Genomic DNA, 18,537 nt, shown 5'->3' with positions numbered 1-18,537 from the left:
TTATGAAAATATTCACTTTGATATTCCTTCGGGTATGATAGAGAAACTGCTAGCTAATCCCTTTGCAGGAGACGGAACATTGCATCCCGACTTACACCTTATCTTTGTGGATGAAGTTTGTGGATTATTTAAGCTTGCAGGTATTCCCGATGATGTTGTCAAAAGGAAGGTCTTCCCTTTATCTTTGAAGGGAGATGCAATGACATGGTATAGGCTATGTGATGATACGAGATATTGGAACTATAAGCGTTTGAAGTTGGAATTTCACCAGAAGTTCTATCCTATGCATCTTGTTCATCGTGATCATAATTACATATATAATTTTTGGCCTCGCGAAGGAGAAAGCATCGCTCAAGCTTGGGGGAGGCTTAAGTCAATGTTATATTCATGCACCAGTCAAGAGCTCTCTCGGGAAATGATCATTCAGAATTTTTATGCTCGGCTTTCTCTTGATAATCGTAACCTGCTCGATACTTCCTGTGCTGGTTCCTATATGCTGAAGACTATTGATTTCAAATGGGACTTATTGGAAAGAATTAAACGCAACTCTGAAATTGGGGTTCCGACAATGGTAAGGAGTCAGGTATGACACCTAAGTTCGATTGTGTTAAAGTTTTATGGATACCGATGCTTTCCATGGATTTAGCTCTAAGTATGGACTTAACTCTGAGATAGTAGCTACTTTTTGTGAAACTTTTGCTACTCACGTTGATCTCCCTAAAGAGAAGTGGTTTAAATAGTGATCTCCTCATGTTGAAGTTAAAGTAGTTGCACCTATTACAGTCGAAGAGAAGACTATTACATATAGTGATCCCATTATTCCTATTGCTTATGTTGAAAAACCTCCTTTTCCTGTTAGGATAAAAGATCATGTCAAAGCTTCGACTGTTGTCCGTAAGAGTAATACTAGGACCTATACACCCCCTGAGAAAATTAATGTTGAACCTGGTATTGCTATGATTAAAGATCTTTTGGATGAGGACTTAGATGGGCATGTTATTTCTTTTTGTGGTGAAACTGCTAATATTGCTAGACCCGATACTAAGACATGTAGACCTGTTGTAGGCACGCCTGTTATTTCTGTTGAAATAGGAGATCATTGTTATCACGGTTTATGTGATATGGGTGCTAGTGCAATGCAATACCTTATGATCTTTATAAAGAAATTATGCACGATATTGCACCTGTTGAATTGGAAGACATTGATGTTACTATTAAGCTTGCTAATAGGGACACCATTAAACCTATTGGGATTGTTAGAGATGTTGAAGTCTTGTGTGGGAAGATTCAATACCCTGCTGATTTTCTTGTTCTTGGTTCCCCACAAGATGATTTTTGCCCCATTATTTTAGGTAGACCCTTCTTGAATACTGCTAGTGCTAAGATTAATTGTGAAAAGAATATCGTCACTGTTGGCATAGATGGTATGTCTCTATGAGTTTAATTTTGCTAAGTTTAGTAGACAACCTCGTGAAAGGGAACCACCTAGTAAGGATGAAATTATTGGTCTTGCTTCCATTGTTGTTCCACCAACTGATCCGTTAGAACAATATTTGCTAGACCATGAAAACGATATGTTTATGAAGGAAAGGGAAGAAATAGATGAAGTGTTCCTTAAACAAGAACCTATGTTGAAACATAACCTTCCCATTGAAATTCTTGGGGATCCCCCTCCACCCAAGGGTGACCCCGTGTTTGAACTCAAACCCTTACCTGATAATCTTAAGTATGCTTATCTTGATGAAAAAGAAATATATCCTCTTATTATTAGTGCTAACTTTCAGAGAAAGAAGAAGAAACATTATTGAAAACTCTGAAGAAGCACCGAGCTGCTATTGGATATACTCTGGATGATCTTAAGGGCATTAGTCCCACATTATGCCAACAAAAAATTTCAATGGAGAAAGATGCCAAACCAGTTAGAGATCCTCAAAGACGATTAAATCCCTAAATGAAGGAAGTGGTAAGAAAGGAGATACTAAAGCTACTTGAGGCAGGTATTATTTATCCCGTTGCTGATAGTGAATGGGTAAGCCCTGCCCATTGTGTCCCTAAAAAGGGAGGTATTAATGTTGTTCCTAATGATAAAGATGAATTGATCCCGCAAAGAATTATTACAGGCTATAGAATGGTAATTGATTTTCGTAAGTTAAATAAAGCTACTAAGAAAGATCATTACCCTTTACCTTTTATTGATCAAATGCTAGAAAGGCTATCCAAACACACACATTTCTGCTTTCTAGATAGTTATCCTGGCTTCTCTCAAATGTTTGTATCAGCAGGGGATCAATCTAAAACTACTTTTACTTTCCCTTTTGGTACTTTTGCTTATAGACGTATGCCTTTTGGTTTATGTAATGCACCTGCTACCTTTCAAAGATGCATGATGGCTATATTTTCTGATTTTTGTGAAAAGATTTGTGAGGTATTCATGGATGACTTCTCCGTCTATGGATCCTCTTTTGATGATTGTTTGAGCAACATTGATCGAGTTTTGCAGAGATGCGAAGACACTAGTCTCGTTCTGAATTGGGAAAAGTATCACTTTATGGTTACTGAAGGCATTGTCTTGGGGCACAAGATCTCCGAGAGAGGTATTGAAGTTGATAAAGCCAAAGTTGATGCTATTGAAAAGATGCCATGTCCCAAGGACATAAAAGGTATAAGAAGTTTCCTTGGTCATCCCGGATTTTATAGGAGGTTCATTAAGGACTTTTCTAAAATCTCTAGGCCTCTGACTAATTTATTGCAAAAAGATATTCCTTTTGTCTTTGATGATGATTGTGTAGAAGCATTTGAAACACTTAAGAAGGCTTTGATCACTGCACCTATTGTCCAGCCACCTGATTGGAATTTACCTTTTGAAATTATGTGCGATGCTAGTGATTATGTTGTAGGTGCTGCTTTAGGGCAAAGAGTTGATAAGAAATTGAATGTTATCCATTATGCTAGCAAGACTCTTGATACTGCCCAGAGAAATTATGCTACTAATGAAAAAGAATTCTTAGCAGTTGTGTTTGCATGTGATAAGTTTAGACCTTACATTATTGATTCCAAAGTTACTATTCACACTGATCATGCTGCTATTAAATATCTTATGGAAAAGAAAGATGCTAAGCCTAGACTAATTAGATGGGTTCTCTTGCTCCGAGAATTTGACTTGCATATTATTGATAGAAAGGGAGCTGAGAACCCCGTTGCAGCAACTTGTCTAGGTTAGAGAATGTTCTTGATGACCCAATGCCTATTAATGATAGTTTTCCTGATGAACAATTAGCGGTTGTCAATGCTTCTCGTACTGCTCCTTGGTATGCTGATTATGCTAATTACATTGTTGCTAAATATATACCACCTAGTTTCACATACCAGCAAAAGAAAAAGTTCTTTTATGATTTAAGACATTACTTCTGGGATGATCCACACCTTTATAAAGAAGGAGTAGATGGTATTATTAGACGTTGTGTGCCTGAGCATGAACAGGAACAGATCCTACGCAAGTGTCACTCTGAATCCTATGGAGGACACCACGCTAGAGATAGAACTGCACACAAGGTACTACAATCTGGTTTTTATTGGCCTACTCTTTTCAAAGATGCTCGTAACTTTGTCGTATCTTGTGATGAATGTCAAAGAATAGGTAACATTAGTAGACGTCAAGAAATGCCTATGAATTATTCTCTTGTTATTGAACCGTTTGATGTTTGGGGCCTTGATTATATGGGACCTTTTCCTGCCTCTAATGGATATACACATATTTTAGTTGCTGTTGATTACGTTACTAAGTGGGTAGAAGCTATTCCAACTAGTAGTGCTGATCATAACACTTCTATTAAAATTCTTAAAGAAGTTATTTTTTCGAGGTTTGGAGTCCCTAGATATCATATGACTGATGGTGGTTCACACTTTATTCATGGTGCTTTCCGTAAGATGCTTGCTAAGTATGATGTAAATCATAGAATCGCATCTCCTTATCACCCGCAGTCTAGTGGTCAAGTAGAGTTGAGCAATAGAGAGCTCAAGTTAATTTTGCAAAAGACTGTGAATAGATCTAGAAAGAGTTGGTCCAAAAAACTTGATGATGCATTATGGGCCTATAGAACTGCATACAAAAATCCTATGGGTATGTCTCCATATAAGATGGTTTATGGAAAAGCATGTCATTTACCTCCTGAACTTGAACATAAAGCATATTGGGCTGTTAAAGAGCTCAATTATGACTTCAAACTTGCTAGTGAGAAGAGTTTGTTTGATATTAGCTCCCTTGATGAATGGAGAACCCAAGCATATGAGAATGCCAAGCTTTTCAAAGAAAAATTCAAACGCTAGCATGATAAGAGGATACAGAAGCGTGAATTTAATGTAGGAGATTATGTGTTATTGTTCAACTCTCGTTTAAGATTTTTTGCAGGAAAACTTCTCTCAAAATGGGAAGGTCCCTACATTTTTGAGGAGGTCTATCGTTCTGGTGCTATAGAAATCAACAACTTTGAAGGCACAAATCCGAGGGTGGTAAATGGCCAAAGAATTAAACATTATATCTCAGGTAAGCCTATCAATGTTGAAACTAATATTATTGAAACCATAACCCCTGAGGAATACATAAGAGACACTTTCTAGAATGTTCCAGGCTCTAAAAAGGCATAGGTACGTGGTACGGTAAGTAAACCGACTCCAAAACAACTCTAATGGCAATTTTTATCAGTTTTGGATTATTTTAGGATTTTAGGAAGAAAGAAGTAGTTCGAAAGGGGCACGAGGCTCCCACGAGAGAGGAGCGCGCCCCCCCCTATAGGGCGCGCCCCCTGTCTCGTGGGCACCTCGTGTGGCTCCCGGACTTCGTTTTCTTGTATGTTAAGTATTTTGGTCGGTAAAAATTCATTATATATACTCCCGAAGGTTTTGACCACTGTATCATGCAAATATCCTTTGTTTTCATTTCGAGATGTCCCTGTTGCAGAGTAAAGCAAGATGTCTTCTCAGGAGTCAGTTGGGGAGAGCTGGGTGTCTCACCCAACGCCAGGTCCAGGAGCAAATAGCTATGTCGATCACTTTGGACCATCAACAGAGGATGAGATGGAAGCTGATTTGAAAAGAATAGATGCCATGGAGGAAGATCAAGAAGTTACCTCCCGTCTCCGAGCCGAATTCAATATGGGGGAACTACCTAGCCTGGTTGTCCCTGCCTCGGTCATCCCTTCCAACTCTAGATTTCTTTCTTATGAAAATATGAAAAAGAGTTTCACTTGTTCTCCAGAAGCTATGCAGCATCCTTGGGTAAAAGGAGCTTTGGCCATTACGGGCAAGCTCCGTAAAGAAAATATGGACCTCAAACAACAAGTAAATAAGCTCAAGGAGGAGAACCGCATCCTGAAGGGCATCATCTCCAAGAAGATCATAACACCAACCGTGAAGAAGGAGAAATAATCACATGGGTATGGGCACTCCCCTTGGCAACTACCAAGCTTGGGGGAGGTGCCCCGGTATCGTATCACCATCACACTCCTATCTTTATCGCTTTATTTAGTTCGATCCTTTTAGTAGTATCTTTTTTTGAATATTTACTGTAGGGTAAAAACCCCACAGCCCTTTATTGCAGTCTCAAAATAAAAAATTGTACAAAGAAAGTTAAAGAATACTACCCTAAACTATAGGTTAAGAATTACTTACAATTACATGAGGGAGTTAACCCAATCTACAAGCCTAGACTTAGAGCTATCCTTAAACCTATGTGACAAGAGTAGGATATCATGTACAAAACTGCCCCTGCAGGCAGCGAAAGTGGCCTGAACACCCCTGAAGGTTCTCCCATTTCTGAGAATCCAAATATTCCAAGCAGCTATGAGCATAACTTCAAAGAAGAAAGGATGCCCAAATCTCTGCCTTGCTTGAGATATAGATTGCTGAATAGTAGGACCATGAGACCAATCAATCTGGACGTAGTTCCAAACTCTGGCACTGAAATTACATCCAAAGAAGAGATGAGCCCTGTCCTCCCAAACAAAGGCATTACAGATGACACATAGATTATCAGTTGTAGGGGATCTCCAGTGCCTGCGGACCAGCATGTCCTTTGTGTTTAGCCTGTCAAAAAATAGAAGCCAGCCAAACACCTTAATTTTCATAGTACATCTACTCTGCCAAAGCCACCTGCAAGGTTGAATAGTGGGGAGGTGTGTATGCATGATGTCATAGAAGCTCTTTGCAGAAAACTTTCCAGATTTACCAGGCCAAACCCAAACATCAGGCAATGTTGGATCTCTCTGTAGATTTAATAACCATCCTTCCAAAGTTTCCAATTCAGCTGCTGCTTGCTGAGAAATTGGCAGATGAAACATGGAGTACAAATCTTGAGTTTGTAAAAAATCCCTGACAGAAACCTTATCATCCAAAGCAAAAGAGAAAAGCCTTGGTAAGCGGAGGCTAAGTGGCCGTGAAGAGCCACCTACATGCCAAGCATCCAGCTAAAAGAGAGCATTATCACCCATATTAACTTGCACTGAAGCAATTGCCCTATATGTGTCAGCCAGCTTGATAATGTCTTTCCACCAAAAGGATCCATAGTAGTATCTTGATCTATTAGTTCGAAGTTTTGATATCAAGTAGTTTTGAGTTTTGCTTTGTGATCTCTTTATGTAATCGAGTCGGTGTGCTATCTATAATAAAGATTAGTGTTGAGTCAAGGGCTTTGCTATGTTGCTATGATCTTGAGAAAATAAGAAGAACAAAAGAGTTCATATTGATCTTATGGATAGTGATAAGTTCACACATAGAAAGTATGAGGCATAAAAATTGTTGAGAGTTGATGAACGTAGCCTTGTTCATCGTTGCAATTAATAGGAAGTAATAAGGAAAGAGGGGTTCACATATAAATATATTATCTTGGACATCTTTTATGATTGTGAAGCACTCACTAAATATGATATGCTAAAAGAGTTGACGTTGGACAAGGAAGACAACATAATGGTTTATGTTTTCCGACATCTCAGTTAAAGTATATTGGCATTGACCTTCCAAATATGTTGAGCTTGCCTTTCCCCCTCATGCTAGCCAAATTCTTTGTACCAAGTAGAGATACTACTTGTGCTTCCAAATATCCTTAAACCCAGTTTTGCCATGAGAGTCCACCATACCTACCTATGGATTGAGTAAGATCCTTCAAGTAAGTTGTCATCGGTGCAAGCAACAGAAATTGCTCTCTAAGTATGTATGACTTATTGGTGCAGAGAAAATAATCTTTGTACGAACTTGTTGTGGAAGTAATAAAAGCGACGGACTGCATAATAAAGGTCCACATACAAGGGGCAATATAAAGTGACGTTCTTTTGCACTAAGACTTTATGCATCAACCCTAAACGCGCATGACAACCTCTGCTTCCCTCTGCGAAGGGCCTATCTTTTACTTTATGTTTTACTTTATGCTTGAGTCAAGGTGATCCTCACCTTTCCCTTTTTTCATTTTATCCTTTGGCAAGCTCCTCGTGTTTAAAAGATCAAGATATATATATATATATCCAATTGGATGTAAGTTGGCATAGGCTATTATTGTTGACATCACCTAAAGGTGAATACGTTGGGAGGCAACACAATAAGCCCCTATCTTTCTCAGTGTCCGGCTGAAACACTATAACAACAAGTATTGCGTGAGTGTTAACAATTATAGGGGACTACGAGATAGTTGAGTATGTGAGCTTGTTGAAAAGCTATATTATTGACTTTTTCTGATGTTACGATAAATTGTAATTGCTTCAATGACTAAGATTGTAGTTTGTTAGTTCCCAATGAAGTTTTTGAACCATACTTGACATTGTGAATTGCTTATTACTTGAACATAAGAAATCATATGACAAAATCCATATATGTTGTTGTTATTAGAATGATCATGATGCCCTCATATCCGTATTTTATTTTTATCGACACCTCTATCTCTAAACATGTGGACATATTTTTTGATTTCGGCTTCCGCTTGAGGACAAGCGAGGTCTAAGCTTGGGCGAGTTGATACATCCATTTTGTATCATGCTTTTATATCAATATTTATTGCATTATGGGCTGTTATTACACATTATATCTCAATACTTATGGCTATTCTCTCTTATTTTACAAGGTTTACCATGAAGAGGGGGAATGCCGGCAGCTAGAATTCTGGCTGGAAAAGGAGCAAACGTTGGAAACCTATTCTGCACAACTCCAAAAGACCTAAGACTCCACGAAACAACTTTTCAGATTTAATAAGAATTTTTGGGCAAAAGAAATAGGCCAGGGGGGCCACACCCTGTCCAGGAGACAGGGGGCGCCCCCCTGTAGGGCGCGCCCCCTATCTCCTGGGCCCCCTAGTGGGCTTCCGGCTGCCATCTTCTGCTATATGAAGGGTTTTGTCCTGGAAAAAATTACGGGCAAGCTTACGGGACAAAACTCCGTCGCCACGAGGCGGAACCTTGGCGGAATCAATCTAGGGCTCTGGCAGAGCTTTTCTGCCATGGACAATTCGCTCCGGGAGGGGCAAATCATCACCAACGTCATCACCAAGGATCCTCTCATCGGGAGGGGGTCAATCTCCATCAACATCTTCACCAGCACTATCTCATCTCAAAACCCTAGTTCATCTCTTGTATCCAATCTTGTATCAGAACCACAAATTGGTACCTGTGGGTTGCTAGTAGTGTTGATTACTCCTTGTAGTTGATGCTATTTGGTGTACTTGGTGGAAGATCATATGTTCAGATCCTTTATGCATATTATTACCCCTCTGATTATGAACATGAATATGCTTTGTGAGTAGTTACGTTTGTTCCTGAGGACATGGGTGAAGTCTTGCTATTAGTAGTCATGTGAATTTGGTATTCGTTTGATATTTTGATGAGATGTATGTTGTCTCTCCTCTAGTGGTGTTATGTGAACGTCGACTACATGACACTTCACCATTATTTGGGCCTAGAGGAAGGCATAGGGAAGTAATAAGTAGATTATGGGTTGCTAGAGTGACAGAAGCTTAAACCCTAGTTTATGCGTTGCTTCGTTAGGGGTTGATATGGACCCATATGTTTAATGCTGTGGTTAGGTTTACCTTAATACTCCTTTTTGTAGTTGCGGATGCTTGCAATAGGGGTTAATCATAAGTGGGATGCTTGTCCATGTTAGGGCAGTACCCAAGTACCGGCCCACCCACATATCAAATTATCAAAGTACCGAACGCGAATCTTATGAACGTGATGAAAACTAGCTTGACGATAATTCCCAATGTGTCCTCGGGAGCTCCTTCTTCATTATTAGAGTTTGTCCAGGCTTATCCTTTGCTACATAAAGGATTGGGACACCTTGCTGCATTTTACTTACTTTATTTACTTTTTGCTCGTTACTATTTATCTTATCACAAAACTATCTATCACCTACAATTTTAGTGCTTGCAGAGAAAACCTTACCGAAAACCGCTTATCATTTCCTTCTGCTCCTCGTTGGGTTCGACACTCTTACTTATAGAAAGGACTACGATAGATCCCCTATACTTGTGGGTCATCAGTCCTGATTTGGCCAATGTATTTATCCTGTCTATCAGCAAAAAGGATCTCTCTGCTATCTTCCTCCTGGGGGCTCCTGGGGCGCCAGCTGTGGCGTTTCTTCAGCGGGGCATTTACGAACTCCGGAAGGCCTTTTCGAACAGGGTCTGGAAGAGGGACGTCCTCCACGTAGTACCATTTCGAGGGCCAATCCTTGAATGTCTTCTTCAGGGTGCCGGATAGATATCCGGTCCCGGCGATGCGCCATATTTCGGCTCCGCCCACTTGATATACCGACCCCTCCTGAGTACGGGGTACGAGGCAGAATAACCTCTTCCACAGCTCGAAATGAGCTTCGCAACCCAGGAAAAGCTCACAGAAGGCAACATAGCCTGCGATGTGCAGTATGGAGGCTGGGGTAAAGTTGTGCAGCTGGAGGTCGTAGAACTCCAGAAGCCCGTGGAGGAATGGATTGGAAATCCAAGCCCCCTCATCAAGTAGGGGACGAAGCACACCCTCTCTCCCTTGGATGAGTTTGGAAAGCTCTCCGCTTGCTCCCCGCCATTATAAGTGGCTAGTCCAGCTTAGACGGGGACCATGTATGCAGGTGGGAGAAACCCCTTGGTCTGTAACTCTACTAATCGGCTGTGGGGAACAGAGCATCTCTCCCAGTCGCCTGGCCTAGTGCTATGGGAGCGAGAGGAGGAACCGCGACGACCAGCCATGGTGGTGTGGATTTTTTCAGGTGCACTCTGATGAAAACTCGCTGGGAGGGGGTGGTGCGATTTGGATCTGAGAATCCTCGTCTCTTTTATAGATGATTTACTCGCATGGTTGGGGTGGCAAATGTAAAAATGCCTCGACCTCTCGCATTCACTCGACACGTGGAAACGACCATAATTAAAGCACAGAAGCCGAGGAGCAACATTGATGAGAAACTGGACACTGCTCATTACAACATTGCTCTAGAGGATTTGGAGAAGAACCCGCCTTGCAATGCCGAAGACAATCTACGTGCCCGACTCATCGTCATTCAAGCCTGGTTCGGGGGCTACTAAGGGAGTCCTGGATTAAGGGGTCCTCAGACAGTCGAACTATATACTTTGGCCGGACTGTTGGACTATGAAGATACAAGATTGAAGACTTCGTCCTGTGTCCGGATGGGACTCTCCTTTGCATGGAAGGCAAGCTTGGATATTCGGATGTGTAGATTTCCTTGTCTGTCACCGACTCTGTGTAACCCTAGCCCCCTCCGATGTCTATATAAACCGGAGGGTTTAGTCCGTAGGACAACAATAATCAGAATCATAGGCTAGCTTCTAGGGTTTAGCCTCTACGATCTCGTGGTAGATCTACTCTTGTAGTACTCATATCATCAAGATCAATCAAGCAGGAAGTAGGGTATTACCTCCATCGAGAGGGCCCGAACCTGGGTAAAACATCATGTCCCCTGCCTCATGTTACCATTAGCCTTAGACACACAGTTCAGGACCCCCTACCAGAGATCCGCCGGTTTTGACACCGACAGCGCCACCGAGTTCAGATGTCATAGCCACTGCCAGAAACCCTAGGCAAATCGGTCTCACCGATAGGGATCTCGGTCTCACCGAGATGGGGTTGTAATCTCTCTATTTCCCTTAATAACGTCTTGGTCAAACCGAGATGAGCGATCAGTCCCACCGAGATTACAATGCAAACTCTTTGTTTCCCTTTCGTAACGTTTCGGTCTTACCGAGATGAGTGAAGCGGTCCCACCGAGTTTGCCTGACCAACCCTCTGTGTGTCCTTTACCAAAATCGGTCCCACCGAGTTTGTGTAATTGGTCTCACCGAGATTACGTTATGCCCTAACCCTAACCATATTGGTACTACCGAGTTACATGCCGGTCCCACCGAAAATCCTAACGGCACATCATTTGCTGAATCGGTCCGATCGAGTTTCTCAATTCGGTCCCACCGAGATTGGTAAGTTGTGTGTAACGGTTAGATTTTGTGTGGAGGCTATATATACCCCTCCACCCACTCTTCATTCGTGGAGAGAGCCATCAGAACATGCCTACACTTCCATACATTTTCTGAGAGAGAACCACCTACACTTGTGTTGAGGCCAAGATATTCCATTCCTACCATATGAATCTTGATCTCTAGCTTTCCCCAAGTTGCTTTCCACTCAAATCTTCTTTCCACCAAATCCAAATCCCATGAGAGAGAGTTGAGTGTTGGGGAGACTATCATTTGAAGCACAAGAGCGAGGAGTTCATCATCAACACACCATTTGTTACTTCTTGGAGAGTGGTGTCTCCTAGATTGGCTAGGTGTCACTTGGGAGCCTCCGACAAGATTGTGGAGTTGAACCAAGGAGTTTGTAAGGGCAAGGAGATCGCCTACTTCGTGAAGATCTACCATTAGTGAGGCAAGTCCTTCATGGGCGACAGCCATGGTGGGATAGACAAGGTTGCTTCTTCGTGGACCCTTCGTGGGTGGAGCCCTCAGTGGACTCACGCAGCCGTTACCCTTCGTGGGTTGAAGTCTCCATCAACGTGGATGTATGATAGCACCACCTATCAGAACCACGACAAAAACATCCGTGTCTCCTATTGCGTTTGCACTGTCCAAACCCCTCCCATTACATTCTTGCAAGTTGCATGCTTTACTTTCCGCTGCTCATATACTCTTTGCATGCTTGCTTAAATTGTGTTATGATTGCTTGACTTGTGCTATGTTGCTAAAATCTTCCAAGAACTAAAATTGGGAAAAGGATAGATTTTTATTTGGTCAAGTAGTCTAATCACCCCCCTCTAGACATACTTTCAATCCTACACACGCCGTGGGCCGCAGGCAGGCAAGTTTGGGTACCCCCGTATCCAGAATGCCGATAGTTGCCCCCGGGCCCAAGGCACGCTCGTACTTGGCTTCGGAGCAAAGACAAAGGGCAAGTGCGGAGCATCGCGGGCCCCAACTTGCTCCAGATCCCCTTCTCCTTCCATCTGGAGAAAACCTCCAGATCCACCGAAACTCACCCAAATGCACAAACGATGGCCGCCGAGAAGGCGAAATCCTCTGTCGCGGCCGGGCATCAGGCCTCTTGGTTCGAGCCGGCCCTGAGTGCGTCCACCATCACCGAAAAGAAGCACCTTGCCACCGCGCTCCAACTGGCGGCCGACCGCAGAAATGAGAGGGGGGAGACGGTGCTCCTGGTCGGTTCCGTAAACCCGGAACCCTTGGGTGACACCGTCTACCCCTTTTTCCAGCACAACGTCTTCACAGGGCTGATTCCCCCTTTCTCTGACTTCTTCTATGCCATTATTCGCCACTACAAGCTCCATTCCCTCCATCTTCACCCCAACTTCGTCGTCCTCCTAGCGATCTTTGATTTTTACTGCGAGGCGTTTCTAGGGGTGATGCCTTCCATGGCGATGCTCCGCCACTTCTTTTACCTTTGGGTTAATGGTGCCCACTGCTTGGGGTGCGCCACCTTTGTCACGGCCAATGGCGCCAACGCAATCTCGCGAGCCGTGAAGAAGCTGGAGGACTTCAAGAACAAGTGGATCTTCATGGACGCCAAGTGTTCCCACCCTCGGCTGAGGCTGCCGACCTTGCAGCCAACGCCCCTGGAAGGATGGGCCCATGAGAAGCTCACCGATCCCAGGGTGGAGCTGCTGCCGGAGAAGATGGCGGCGGTCCTGAAGACTGATGACCCTAAGGCGGAGAAGCTGACGGGGGCCATGATTGTTAAGAAATTCCTGACGCAGTGCCTAGCACCGCTCCAGTCGCATTCGCGCCCCCTGTGGATGTTCAAGGGCGCAGGAGATGGCCTCCGGTTGCGCTCGGATAACCTGTCCAAGGAGGAGCTGGACAAGACCATCTGCGACCTGCTCGGGAAGGATTAGGGCTTCCCCCCAGACTCCCATCTTCCATAGTACCGTCGCCCTGACAGAGAGAAGGTCACCACTGCCATGCCCGTCTTCGACGAGTGCGGGCTTGTTCCTTTGGGGCCTGCCCGTCCCCTGGGCTCCCCAGTGCCGGTGTCCTCCGGCTAGTCCGGCCAAGAGGAGGGGGCAGACCCGGAGGCGACCCAAGAAGGGGCGGGGGAGACTTCCCCTTCACGCCAGACCGATCTCCTCCGTGTCCTCTCTAATGACGACGATGCCGACGAGTATCTAGTCAGGGAGTCGCCGCGCTCCGTCGGGGTCACCACGAAGTCCAAGGGCACACCTCTGAAGAAACCGAAGCTTGGGGTCCCGAAGAAAAGCAGGTCGGCGCTGATCTCCCGAGGCGACGCCTCTGCCTCGTCACCAGCCGCCATCATCACCAAGTCAGCTGTGCGCCCGCTTGCCCCTGAGGGCTCGACGGCTCCCATGCCCACGAACCTTACGGGGCTCGCGCTCCTGGAGAGGACGAGGGATTATGTCGCCGCAAACCAGTAAGTGCGCGCGTCTTGTCTTTGCTTCTTGCCTTCGTCTTGGTGTCTTGACGCTTGCATCTTCCATGGTCAGGCCAACGCCAGCGATGAAGAAGAAGAAGGAGGGAGCCAGAGCCACCGAGGCTAAGACACTCGCCGCAGCCGTGCCACCTCCGGCATCGAAAGGTGGGGCCGATCTGCGTGCCCCCGCAGCCGGGTCATCCTCTCAAGGCTTGGAGGCGTGGCCTCAGGAGGAGGCGATCGTCGTCGCCAGGAGGACTCGGGTGGCGCCCGTCCTCAGCTCGCCTACTGAGGTCTCGATGGCCTCGGAGCCCCCTGCCCTCTCTATTGCTATTGCCTCGCCGGTGTTGGTATCGGCACCATCTCCTTCCCTACCCATCACGCCGCTGATCCATGGTTCTTCTCTCGCACCTGGTGCCTTAGAGGACACTCTTTTCACACTGAACCAGCTTCGTGATGAACTTCAAGGCGCCGACCAATGCCTGGCGTCTGATACGTCTCCAACGTATCTATAATTTATGAAGTATTCATGCCATGTTTACAACAATTTTATATGGGTTTGGTATGGTTTGCATGGAACTAACCCAGACTGACGCTGTTTTCAGCAGAACTACCGTGGTGTTGTTTTTTGTGCAGAAATAAAAGTTCTTGGAATTGGACGAAACTTTTTGATGATTTTTTTGGAACAAAAGAGACCCCCGAAGCTTTGTGGGAGGGCCAGAAGAGCCACGAGGAGGGCACAACCCACCAGGGCACGCCTGGTGGGCTGTTCGTGCCTCGGTGGGTTGTGCTCACCTCGAGGCCCATCTTAGCGTGAAACCAACGCCAAAAAATCCTATAAATAGATAAACCATTAGGGGTAGTCCTAGATCAGAAGTTCCGCCACCGCAGGCCTCTATAGCCACCGAAAACCAATCTAGACCCGTTTCGGCACCCTGCCGGAGGAGGGAATCATCTCCGGTGGCCATCTTCATCATCCCGGCGGCCACCATGATGAGGAGGGAGTAGTCCACCCTCGGGACTGAAGGTTCGTACCAGTAGCTAGGTGTTTAATCTCCCTCTCTCGTGTTCTTGAGATGTCACTATCTTGATGTATCGCGGGCTTTGTTAATGTAGTTGGATCATATGGTGTTTTCCCCTCTCTACCTTGTTGTGATGAATTGAGTTTTTCCCTTTGAGATTTCATTGTTATCGGATTGAATACTTTTATGGATTTGAGAACACTTGATATATGTCTTGCAATTGAATACTCGTGGTGACAATGGGGTATCGTATTGATTCACTTGATATATATTTTGGCACTCAACTCGCGGATTCCTGAGGTGACATTGGCGTAATCTATGCATAGGGGTTGATGCATGTTCTTGTCTTTAGTTTCTCCGGTAGAAATCTCGGGGCACTCTATGAAGTTCTTTGTGTTGGATTGAGTATTATGAATATGAATTTGCTTTAATGTTATTTTAGTATGAACTCTAGGATAGATCGAACGAAAAGAATAACTTTGTGTTATTTTAGTACGAACTCTTGAATAGATCGAATGTAAAGAATAGCTTTGAGGTGGTTTCATACCCAACAAACAATTTATTCTTATGTTCTCCGCTAGATAGTCACTTTGGAGTGATTCTTCATCACACGTTGAGGGATGGTTATATGATCCAATTATATTAGCATTGTTGAGAGATTGCACTAGCGAAAGTACGGACCCTAGGCCTCATTTTCAAGTATTGCAACACCGTTTTTGTGCCCGTTTACTATTTTTTACCTTGCTGTTTTTATTTATTCAGATTATAAAAATATATTTCTACCATCAATATTACACTTTTATCACCATCTCTTCGCCGAACTAGTGCACCGATACAATTTGCCATTGTATTGGGTGTGTTGGGAACACAAGAGATTTCTTGTATTTGGTTGCAGGGTTGTTTGAGAGAGACCATCTTCATCCTACGCCTCCCATGGATTGATAAACCTTAGGTCATCCACTTGAGGGAAAATTGCTACTGTCCTACAATACTCTGTGGTTGGAGGCCCAACACGATTCTACAAGAATAAAGTTGCATAGTAGACATCAAGCTCTTTTCTAGCGCAGTTGCCGGGGAGGTGAGTGCTTGAAGGTATATCTTTATATCTTGCAATTGAATCTTTTAGTTTCTTGTTTTATCACTAGTTTGGTTTATAAAAAGAAAACTACAAAAAATGGAATTGAGGTTGCATCATATTATTGATCATCTTCATAATATCTTTCTTGAAAATGATGGATCAAAAAATTGTGCTCAATTGTTAGAAGAAGAAGTTAATAAAATGTTTTGCACAAAATATTTGAATGATGATCATGATTGCAATGTTGTTAGTATGAATTCTTTGAATATCCATGATGCTAATGATATGCAAAGGCATAAGCTTGGTGATGCTATATTTGATGAAGATGATATTTTTAGTCCCCCAAGTTTTGATGAGAAAATTTATTATGATGAAATCATGCCTCCTATTTATGATGATTATATCGATGAAAGTGGATTTGAAGAGGTCATGATTTTATTTAATGATGATTCCACTATGTTGGAAAAGGTTTAAATTGATTATGACAACAAAGTTCCTATCTATGATGATTATGGTGATGACATGTATGCTATAAAGAATAATGATAACCATGAAACTTGTCATCATGATTTCAATTTTCAATCCCATGATAGCTATTTTGTTGAGTTTGCTCCCACTATTATGAATGATAATAAATTTGCCTATGTGGGGAGTAACAAAATTTCTATGCTTATGTATCATGAAAAGAATGCTTTATGTGATAGTTATATTGTTGAATTCGTTCATGATGCCACTTAAAATTATTATGATGGAGGAACATATGCTTGTAGGAATTGCAATAATATCAAGTTTCCTCTCTATGTGTTAAAAGTTTTGAAGTTGCACTTGTTTTTCCTTCCTATGTTAGTTGATTCTTGTTCCCATAAGTTGTTTGTTCACAAAATCCCTACGCATAGGATTTGGTTAGACTTAAATGTGCTAGTCATATGCTTCATGATGCTCTCTTTTTGTTTCAATCCTTATCTTTTATGTGAGCATCATTGAACTCATCATGCCTAGCTAAAAGGCATTAAAGAAAAGCGCTTGTTGGGAGACAACCCAACACTTTTACGTACTGTTTTTGTGTGTTCACATGATTATGCTCCTTTAGTAATCATGTTTTATTGCTTTTTTCAATAAAGTGCCAAGTATAGCCTTTCGGATAGTGTGGATGATAGTTGACTTGATTCTTTCCAAAAACAGAACTTTTTGCGCTCAGTCCAGGAATTTTAAAAATTCACTGGAATGTGATTTTGATCTGAATTTTTTACAGGTGATAGATATACAAATTATCTACGCTTTCCTAATTTTTCAGAATTTTTGGAGTAGCAGAAGTATGGTTGGAGTACAGATTACTTCAGACTGTTATGTTTTTGACAGATTCTGTTTTCAATGCATAGTTTGCTTGTTTCCTAGTTTCTATTGCTTATATTGCTCAATATAAATGGCAAAAATGATATAATATAGTAGGAATTGTGTGGAAACAATTATGAATCTTGTATTTTACAGTACAAAAGTGAAATGGTTTGCTCTTTATCATACTAACCTATCTCACAAAGTTCCATTAAGTTTTGTGTGATTGAATTTTTCAAGTTTTGGGTGAGATGTCGATATGAGGAGAATAAGGAGTGACAAGACCCTAAGCTTGGGGATTCCCAAGGAACCCTAAGGTAATATTCAAGGAATATCCAAGCAACTAAGCTTGGGGATGCCCCGGAAGGCATCCCCTCTTTCATCTCCAACATTATCGGTAACCTCACTTGGAGCTACATTTTTATTCTTCACATGATATGTGTTTTGCTTGGAGTGTCATTTTCTTTTGTTAGAATTTTCTGGCTGTTATTTAGAATAATGTTTTGCAGCTTTCTTTTCAATAAAAATGTCAAGTATAGCCTTTGTCATGCTTATTTTGCAAGCCTACATGTTGCTGTATGAAAACATAAAGTTTACCTCTGTTGCAAAAATTCCCTAGAAAAGTCAGAATGTGATAAAATGTTGAAATTTTTTGCACAATAATATCTGATAATTTTTTTACAGTGTGTTAAATTTTTAGAATTTTTTAAGTTGAATAAGTATTGATACTCTTGCATTCTTTATAGACTGTACAGTTTTGGCAGATTGCTGGTATGTTTGCATTGTTTGCATATGTTTGCTTGTTTAATGATTCTATTTGAGGATAGGAGTATTAAATATGCAGAGGAATTTAGTATGCAATGTTTAATAATAATTTTAGTGATTTTCTATAGTAGAGAATGATAAGTTTTTTGCATTGGTTTATACTAACTTATCTCACGAGTTCTTGTTGAGTTTTGTGTGGATGAAGCTTTTAAGATTTAGGGAAACCGTGATATGAAAGGAATTAAGGAGAGACAAAAGCTCAAGCTTGGGTATGCCCAAGGCATCCCAAGATAATATTTCAAGAAGTCTCAAGCATCTAAGCTTGGGGATGCCCCGGTAGGCATCCCACCTTTGTTCTTCAACAATTATCGGTTAGTATCAGTTGAGCCTAAGTTTTTGCTTCTTCACATGAGTTGTGCTATTC

Source organism: Triticum dicoccoides, chromosome 3B, assembly GCF_002162155.2.
Source record: "Triticum dicoccoides isolate Atlit2015 ecotype Zavitan chromosome 3B, WEW_v2.0, whole genome shotgun sequence".
Lineage (NCBI taxonomy): Eukaryota > Viridiplantae > Streptophyta > Magnoliopsida > Poales > Poaceae > Triticum > Triticum dicoccoides.
This window is presented reverse-complemented; position numbering follows the sequence as displayed.